Below are 9,476 nucleotides of genomic sequence, written 5' to 3'. Positions count from 1 at the left end.
TACATGTTTAATGTTTATCATCTATTATTCTTTTTGTTGCAAGAATTGTTATATATTATCAAATATTCATGACACATAATGCAGCATATGTTGCAATGCCATACTTGTGCTACATTGATTTACATTTGAGTTTGAGAATGATATGTTATGGGAATAAGCATGAGAAAGTGATGACAAATATTAATTTTATTGGGATTGTTTTTCTTTGTTTCAAGGAATTAATATATATTGAGGAGGTTGATTTTTTCTGCAGATCATCGAGAATGGCTTTGCATATGAAGTGATGGAGATGTTTTTTTGCTGTTGAAAATTTTCCAAACTATGGTTGTTTGTCAGGACAAAAACTAGAACATAATAGAGCAGGGGAACGAGTGGCTGTAGACACAAGAAAGCGTCATCCTGCTGACTTTGCACTATGGAAGGTCTGAAGACCTTTACCATGTACACATTGCAGTTAATATCTTAGATATTTCTTATGTTCTAATAAGTAATAATTGCAGTCTTCTAAGCCTGGTGAGCCAAGTTGGGACAGCCCTTGGGGTCCTGGAAGACCTGGGTGGCATATAGAATGCAGTGCAATGGGTTCTCATTATTTAACTTCCAGATTTGATATCCATGGTGGTGGAATCGATTTGATTTTTCCACATCATGAGAATGAGATTGCCCAGAGCTGTGCTGCATGCCAAGAGAGCAAAATCAATTATTGGATGCATAATGGTCATGTCACTAATAACAATGAGAAAATGTCGAAATCCTTGGGCAACTTCTTTACTATTCGCCAGGTAAATAACAGTTAATTATTGTCTTGTTTATATTTTGAGGAGCATCTACGTGTTAGGATATTCTTAAAGATGCCTTGCAATTGTTTTCTCCTCTTTTTGAGCAGATAACTGAGCGGTATCATCCAATTGCTTTGAGACATTTCTTGATTAGTGCTCATTACAAATCCCCTCTAAATTACACAATCTCACAGCTGGAAAGTTCATCAGACACTATTTACTATATATATCAGGTAAGCAGCACTGGATAATCTGTATCAAAATTGTCGCGTCAATGTTTAATTTACTAGTTCTTTGCCAGAGGTTGAGACAGTTTCTTCTCACATCATCTAATCTGGATGTAATTGCTTGTTTCTGGTTGTTATTTTTTCCCCATACATGTTATGTTTGTGAGTGATTTTAATATTTTATGCCCTAGGGTCCCGTGACTGATGCATAAATTGTTTCTTTGAATTAAAATCACTAGTATTTCTTGGATATTTTATTGATATCATTATTTACCTCTACTCTCCCTTTGTCTAGGTCAGATTATTCTGATGGTGTATATGGCAACGATGGTTCTTGCCTGTAACGTAACATGTGATCATTGCTTGTGTAAAATCAGTTAAAAAAGTATAACTTGGATCCTGATGTCACAAAATAGTGTTGTGCTAATTAGGGCTTGGTGTTACACAGGATGGTTCTTTTTACCTTGTTACCTAGTCAAAGATTGATCTTCTGCATGAATAGATTTTCATTTCCAATACAAGTTTGATATTAGATATGATTTACATTTATAGATGTTTAAAACACACGCGCGCACACAAAAGACAAGACAGGTTGAAGCCATGCGTTTGATGTGATCCCTCTTGGAAATATTTTCCAGAAATATTTTCTCTTTTCACCTGGTAAGGATCTTATTTTTGTGGTTGGTTAGACTCTTCAAGATTGTGAAGCAGCTTATCATCATTTCAAGAAGGAGGTGGGTGTGGAACAGAATAAAAGGGACCTAAAGTTAGCGATGCGGCCATGAATTGCATTAAAAAAATGCGAGAAGAGTTTGAGGAAAAAATGTCAGATGACTTGCAAACGCCAGTAGTACTTACGGGTGCTTTCCAAGAGGCCTTGAAATTTGTGAACAGTTCTTTGAAGATGCTGAAAGTATGTGTTCAAACTCAGTTTTTTTTTGCCTGGATTTCATGTTTCTTTTCCTTTAGTCTGTGTCATGTGTCTGTAATTTATGGAATATATTTCAATGTGACATCCAGAAAAAGATCCAGAAGAGCAGCTTTTGGAATTGTTGGAATCTCTAGCTGCAGTAGAGAAAGAAGTTAAAGAGATCTTAGACGTACTGGGGTTAATGTCCCCTTCTTCCTATGCTGAGGTGATGCATTTATTCTGCACATTTATGCCTGTCTATTTTGTATAAGCATTAACGCAAGAGTTGACCATTCGTAGGATGGAATTTGAGAAAGACTTGAAATTTGTTCTACAGGTCTCTGCAGCAGTTGAAAGACAAGGCATTGAAGAGGGCAGAATATTGGAAGATGATGTACTGCGTTTGATAGAAGAGAGAACTCAGGCAAGGATAATAAAGACTTCCCCAAGAGTGATAAGATTAGAGCCGAGTTAACCGTTAAGGGCATCGCCCTCATGGATGTGGGCAATGAGACAGTTTGGAGACCATGCATCCCCAGTGAACAGTAGCGGCTCAAGTTCAGCCGTCAGAAGCCATTGAGTGAGAAAGCTGTGTACCTTACCTATTTATTTGTTTTTTATGAGTATTACAACTGTACACAAGAATTGAAAACTCGGAGGAGGAGTAATTTTTATCCGTACTGATCATTACTGGAAGTTGTAACATACAAGGCTTTGACCCTGTAAACAACTCGAGGCTACTCAGCTCAGGACTAGAGACCTTTTAATTGTAGTCCCTGTTTTTTGAGGCCTTTAGGTTCCTGCTCCTGATAATTCTGTGGCGCCATGATAGTCAGGGATCTGTTTTTTAACATTTGATCGATGTCAGTTGATCTGTGATGAGTCCTAGGTTGGTGTATGCCTTGAAAAGCGTTGTGTTGGATGTGTGTCTCTTCTGCATCTTTCAGGAAAGACATGTTTGTTGTAGCAGTGAGATGGAACGAAGATTGATCCTAGTCTTTCCTCTGGTTTTGGAGCACAACTGACTACAACCAATGTCACTCTAATAATTGGCCAAGGAAAAAAAAAAAAATTGAAGCACACATCCTGTAGATCTGAATTTTTTAGGCTGTGTATCGCTCTAATGCAAATAATTTAATTTCATTTTTCTGGTGATATGCTTAAATGATTTCTAATTTGTCTCCATAATTGTTAACAAATTCTTTGTTTTCGTAATAGTCCAACCAAAATTAGTTTGATTCATTAAACATTTGTCTAGTGGGGTGACTGGCATCTGTGGATGATATAAGTAGGTCATTGTTTCATTATTACGAGGAGATGAATCTGGGTTCATGTTCTCTCCTTCTCTCATGTCTCTTTTCTTTAACTTGATGATTCATGTAGGGCGGAAAAAAAAGAACAGATTCAAATCCTAATTCTCCCTTTTATTATAAGCAACTAATCTAATAACTCAATACTAGTATAATTTAACGAAGTTAGTTAAAATTAGTTATTTCTTGTCAAATTTAGAAATTCTCTCCAATAACAATTATTAGTTAGGAAGTTTTATCGTAAGTTAGAAATACTATAAATGGAAAAAATAACAATTTAACAAAAATGTTGTATTGAGCCTCGGGAGTAGTATATGGAAGATAATTATGATAAGGACCGGAGTAGTAATTAGAGTTAGACTGGATTTTATATAACATTGTATTTAAAACCCCGCTTATTTTTTTAGGCAAAAAAAATTTATGTTCAGGGCCTGGGCTGAAAATTAATTTAATTTTTTTAACACTTTTGATTCCCTAAATTTTTCTTGATCCTGGGTCCTGACCCACATCCGCTTCCTTTTTTCATTTAGGTTTTTTAACTATGCTTTGGACTTTGGATTCCCAAGTTATTTTTTCCTTTTTGCTGCTCCCAAGTCCAAACCACTAATGTCTTTTAATTTTTATTTCATCATGCAAAATCTGTTATAAATGACTTTGTTGCATTATAAAATTATCTTAAAATCTTATTAACAATAAATATCATAAATGAAAAATGTAAAATAACAAAAAAAATATGAACATGTTTATTTAAAAAAATCCCAACGAAAAAGAAAAAGAAATGAAGGTTCTTCGCTGGCGCCACTGATTGCGTTGCATGCTCTGTTATCTTTACCGAGATTAACGGTACTGTTAGCAAATGAACATGTCCAAATACAAGTGCAAGTCTTTTTTTTTTTTTTTAAACAAAAACCCTTGGATTCAAAATACTGTCTCTTTTCAAAATATAGGTCCTTTTTAAGGAAAATTTTATTTCATTTTACAAGTCTTCTTAGAAATTCAAAACAAAACATTTTTCTTGTTTTTATCCTTATTTACTCCAACAATTTTAACTAAGTTTAACACAATGGAGCTTTCAATAAGGGGAAAGTTCGGTAATATAGTTCATGCTTTCAGGTATTCATTATTGCATTTCTTAATTTGTGTGATTTAACCTTAAAAAGATCTATTTTTTGGTTACAAAAAAGATCTATATTTTGAAACAGAGGGGCACTAACCATTCATATCACAAAATGCTTATTTTTGCACAAATATCCTTGCTTACTATCAAATGCTTATTTTGTAAATACCCTCTTTGATCCTTAATACAGAAGTTAGAAACTTATTTGCAAAAATTTTATAAGAAATTAGTTAAATTAGTTGTTTATAAAATATATTTTTGCTCAAAAAAAAAGTTGTTATAAAATATATGTGTTGGTTTTCTTAAAATACTATTTTTAATCATTTATATTGGGATTACCTTTAATAAAAACTCTCTTAATATATACAATCAATAAGGATAATTTAGAAAAAAATTATAAATTAAGAAAAAAGTATATTAAAATCTTATATCAATAAGGATAATTTAGAAAAAAAATTATAAATTAAGAAAAAAGTATATTAAAATCTTATATTAAAATCAAAATAATTTCTTAACTAACTTCTATATTAGCACAAAGTATATAAAATGACTTCAAAGTTACGTGCAGATATGTACAATGGGCATGACTAGACGAGCCAGTTCAATGCTTTAAGGATATAGCTACTTTAGATTCCTTTCAATGAACCTCATTGTACTTTTAGCAAACTGATAGTTTGAGAGAGACCCACTGACACATCCTGCACACTGATTCTCCAGAGATTTTTAGACTTTAGAGTCCTTCACAACTCACCAACACCACTCATTTTATGCTCTTTGATAAAGTTGAAGTGCCTGTAAAACCCATGTGCTTCTTCCGATGAAGCACTTGCATGGTCTGTCCTGTTCCAGAAAACAAAAACTGGGGGGAGCCCCACATCTCTTTAATTAAATAGGACCAACCGCGTATCCTGTTCCCCATCCAAGGATACCACCATTTGTTGTTCTCATGATTACTACATTCAATTTTTAATTAAGAATTAGATAATTAATTTAGAAATATTAAATAAATTAGCCAAGTTAGTTATTTATTACAGATATGTGTTGATTTTTCTAAACTATCTCTTCAATTATGTGTATTGGATTATTAAAATTATCTCTTAATAGAAATCCGTTGCAATCAATCAATAGGAATATTTTGAGAAAGATAAAAAACAAATGCATTAAGATTTTATATTTAATACCAAATTCAACCGTCCCATTAGCTCTTATTTAAGAACAGGGGATAGTAATAATTAAACAATGTTGCACAGGAGACAAGAATTCTCATGTTCAGTCTCTGAAATGCATAGCCCTAGTTATATATACATACATATATTATATATATAATATATATATAAAGTCTGATACTAGTAGAAGAGGCTGAATGCAATCAATAATATTAAAAGCTCATCTGTCATTAACAGGTATTCATTCTAGTAGAAGATGCTAAATGTGACTTATGAGTTCATCTACTAATATATATGCTATGATCCTAATAGAAAAGATGAATGTATATGCTTATGTACAATAATTAAGGTTCAAATCCTTGCGCATGCAAAGGGAAGAAAAAAATTTTTGAAAGAGATTTTCTTAGATTTGGTCCAACAGATTAAAACATCGGAATGAGTTATAAGTTGAGATACAGAATAATAGGGTTGTGTGATAAATATTGAATATTGAGTGTTACAGTTCAAGCACCAAAAAAGCATCCAAGAATTCATCTTCTGCACAGTGTGTGTTGAAGAAACCAAGTGTGCATGAAAAAAATTATAGAACTTCACAAACTTCAAAAGCTCACACTTTAGAAATTATGAATTTAGTTTCACAAGCTTCATGTGCCCTAGGCATTACCAATACGTATATATATATGTGTGTGTGTGTGTGTGTGTGTGTGTGTGTGTGTGTGTCTGGAGAGAAACTAAAAACATAAAACTATATCAATAGAAAAAACGATTGTTAGGGCTCTGTAACCCAATGACATGTACACTAAATGCCTCCTTTAAGACTATGTTTGGATGGAAGAAAAAGTGAGAGGAAAATGGGGGTAGGAAATATTAGGAAAGAAATTTTCCAACAGAAGTAAAAAACTTTTTTCTTATACCATTTTTTAGAGTTTTTCCTCCTAGTGTTCTTTCGTCCCTAATTTTTCTCCCATCCAAACATATAGTAAGTCTTTTTTTAATCATGGGGTTGTGAGTTCCAACCCCTTGTACAAAATATCATGAGTGGGTGAATTGTGGGGGGAGAAAAGAGAAGGACGGATACCCTTAGGCTTTGTTTAGTTCAAATTTAAAAAAAAAAAAGGAAAAAGAAAACGAAGGAAAGAAAAAGAGAGGAAATAAGTCTCCTAACACTACCAGGGTGAAACAGGCCCACGTCTTCTTTATTTGCAGGAAAAAAGTATGCCATGCTGCCATTGTTGCTTCCTCAACTTTGATCCAACCCAAACGGCACCTTAGGGTATCTGAGGAGGAATCAAAGGCATAGGTGTAGCCTTTCAGTGGGTGATTGAAAAAGAGGGGGAAAGTTTGGCATGATTGTGAAGTTTAGTGGATGTGTATGGCTTATTTTTGGATCCATTAGGTTCTGATACTAATTAGATAGGCAAAATAATGCATGTCACTGATATGAAAGCAGTCGAAAAAGTGTTTACAAGGGAGGACATTTGTTTGGGACCCAGCTTTTGATCTGAGCAACGAAAACCGTTCAAGTCTAAGTACAAGAAGAAACTAAAGTGACCTAAGAGAATATTACGAACCAGACTATCCCTATATCTCCTACAAACAATACGATGACAGCCACCGCAAACGTTGATCTTCAACTTGACAGCAAGCTTTTGGAATCTTAATCTTTCAGAAAGCAACAGTTTGCTGCAATTCTTCTGAACCATGGGATATGTCGTCAGAACTTCAAAAGAAATCCTGATCACCTTTATTGTTTGACAATCTTTCAAATAAAAGGATATAGCACAACAATTTGTTTATTGACACGTATATATACCTATTTATAAATCATCTATCAGTAATCATCAGTCTACAGATCCATTTAAGAATAGGGGAATTTTCTTTTTCAAGACCAAGTGATCAGATCAAACCAGAAGGTCTTTAGAAATTGAGCTAGAAAAGTTTTAAAATCGGCAAAAAGACTTGCAAAATATAATTAGAAACATCTCTTGAGGATTTCTTTTTCAGGAGTGCAAGTTGCAAAACGGGAAAGATCTTTAAACATCAAGTAAGAAAGTAAGCAAAGATTAGTCAGAAGACTTGCAAAATAAACAATATTTCTTGCAGATTCTTAAGATACTATATACTTTCTTTCGTCCCAGCCAAATAATGAATTTACATATAAGAAAATTTGTTAAATTAGTATATGTATATTGATTAAAGTACCCCATTTTAATCATTTGCATTGAAAACTAGGAAAACCTCCTTGATATGTGCAACCGATAAGAAGAGCTTAGGGAAAACCTTATAAATTTGAGAGGTAGAGTTGATTAAGATATTAACTCTTACATCTGAGATTAGAAGGAATACAAAATATATCTGCGCGCATTTGGTCCTAAGATTTTTTCCTTACGAATAAGCTAAGTAATCTCTCTCCCTCCACACCTTTGACAGAGGAAACGAGAATAAAGAAACTAGACATTGGATTGAAATATTTATTTTGCTTTAGGGACCGACATTGAAAATGAATCATTTGAAGATAAGGAAGGTATGTACTACGTTACCGCATAAACAAGCCCCACGACTACAATAGTAGATATGCATGGAATCTAGAAGATCATATTAACAGGAAAGTTTTCTTTTAAAAAATAAAGGGATACATTCATACATTCGATAACAAGAATATTCCTTAAAAAATCATCTCATTTATTTTTAACTTTTCAAGTAACAATGTAGTTTCTTTAGAAACAAACCCTTATACGCAAAAACAATCAATATTTAGATCAAAAATATCTTACATGGAAATTGGTAACTAAAGAAAGGAAGGCCAGACATTTACAATAGGAAATATCTCATATCTTATCCACCTTTTGAATAATAGATAAACAATTGTGATTAATACTAAAAATATCTCACAATCACCACTTATAATATCATAACTAAATAAGATATATTTTGATCTTCTATATAATTAAATCTAATTTAACTAATGGTATACTCTAATTCAGCCAAATACCCTCATTAAATATCCCGATCCATTGAGGGTAGATCCGAAATCTAACACATACGATATCCCATACATGCACGCTTAGAAAACACGACCTTTGGAATTTTTTAACGTGGTAAAGAAAAGTTGGAGGCAAGCAGATCACCTAAAGTGGAGACACACACATGACTTCTAATTAACATAGTGTGACAGCTCAAAAAATTATTGATCAATTCAAAACATACCAAGCTTTCCTGTAAAATAAAGTCCACACTTCATTGATTCAAACTGTGTTAAAGCAAAGCGAAAATTCAAAGTGGGTAATTATTCGAAATCTAAAGTTTTCAAGGTAGCTAGTTTAAAGTAAAAGTCAGTCGTGACCCACCCACCACCATAAATATATATATATATATATATATATTTATGTATATATCATTCATTCTAGATATGTGTATAGCTGTTTCTCAATTGGATGGCTTGCTTTGATGAGTGTTAGTTAGTACGTGTTCTTCTCTGTCACCTATCAATCTCTTTTCTTTTCCGATCTTTCTTATGAGGTCTGGTCGACTAAAAGGCAGCACAGCGTGAAGCAATTTTCAACGTTAACTTTGAATTTTCTGCGAGCACACAAAATAAATAAATAAATACAAGAAGAAAGGATTTTGTTTCTACTGTGCGTCATGAGTTTCATTAAAACACCTTTTCTTCTTCGGAAAAAAAAAAACCAACCAACTCATAATGAAGCATGTCTCTGGTAATTTTGTCGGTAAAAAGTTAAATGATTTCGGTTGATTGTCGGGTACCAGGTAATTAGATGAAACAGAAGGCCTTCATGTGCAACTGGAAGATATACTTTAATTTTATCATGAAAGTTATTATAATAATAATGGATATTATTGTCCTATAGAAATTAAGCTATGGATATGGCAACTACATAGCTATACATAGGCACCACAAGGTAATGATCAGTAACAGCTAGGTGTGTATGAATCAATTATCTGATAT

General features: G+C 33.1%; 1 pseudogene; it reads left to right on the top strand.

Moving 5' to 3' along the window:
- The first annotated feature begins 253 nt into the window (after window positions 1-253).
- Window positions 254-2,745, top strand: LOC114716963 (cysteine--tRNA ligase 2, cytoplasmic-like; annotated as a pseudogene).
- The last annotated feature ends 6,731 nt before the right edge of the window (window positions 2,746-9,476 follow it).

Source organism: Neltuma alba, unplaced genomic scaffold (genome assembly GCF_004799145.2).
Source record: "Neltuma alba isolate B1F8T4 unplaced genomic scaffold, ASM479914v2 tig00011700_pilon, whole genome shotgun sequence".
NCBI classification, from domain to species: Eukaryota; Viridiplantae; Streptophyta; class Magnoliopsida; order Fabales; family Fabaceae; genus Neltuma; species Neltuma alba.
Note: the sequence above shows the minus strand (reverse complement) of the source record. Positions and strands in the feature narration are given on the sequence as shown.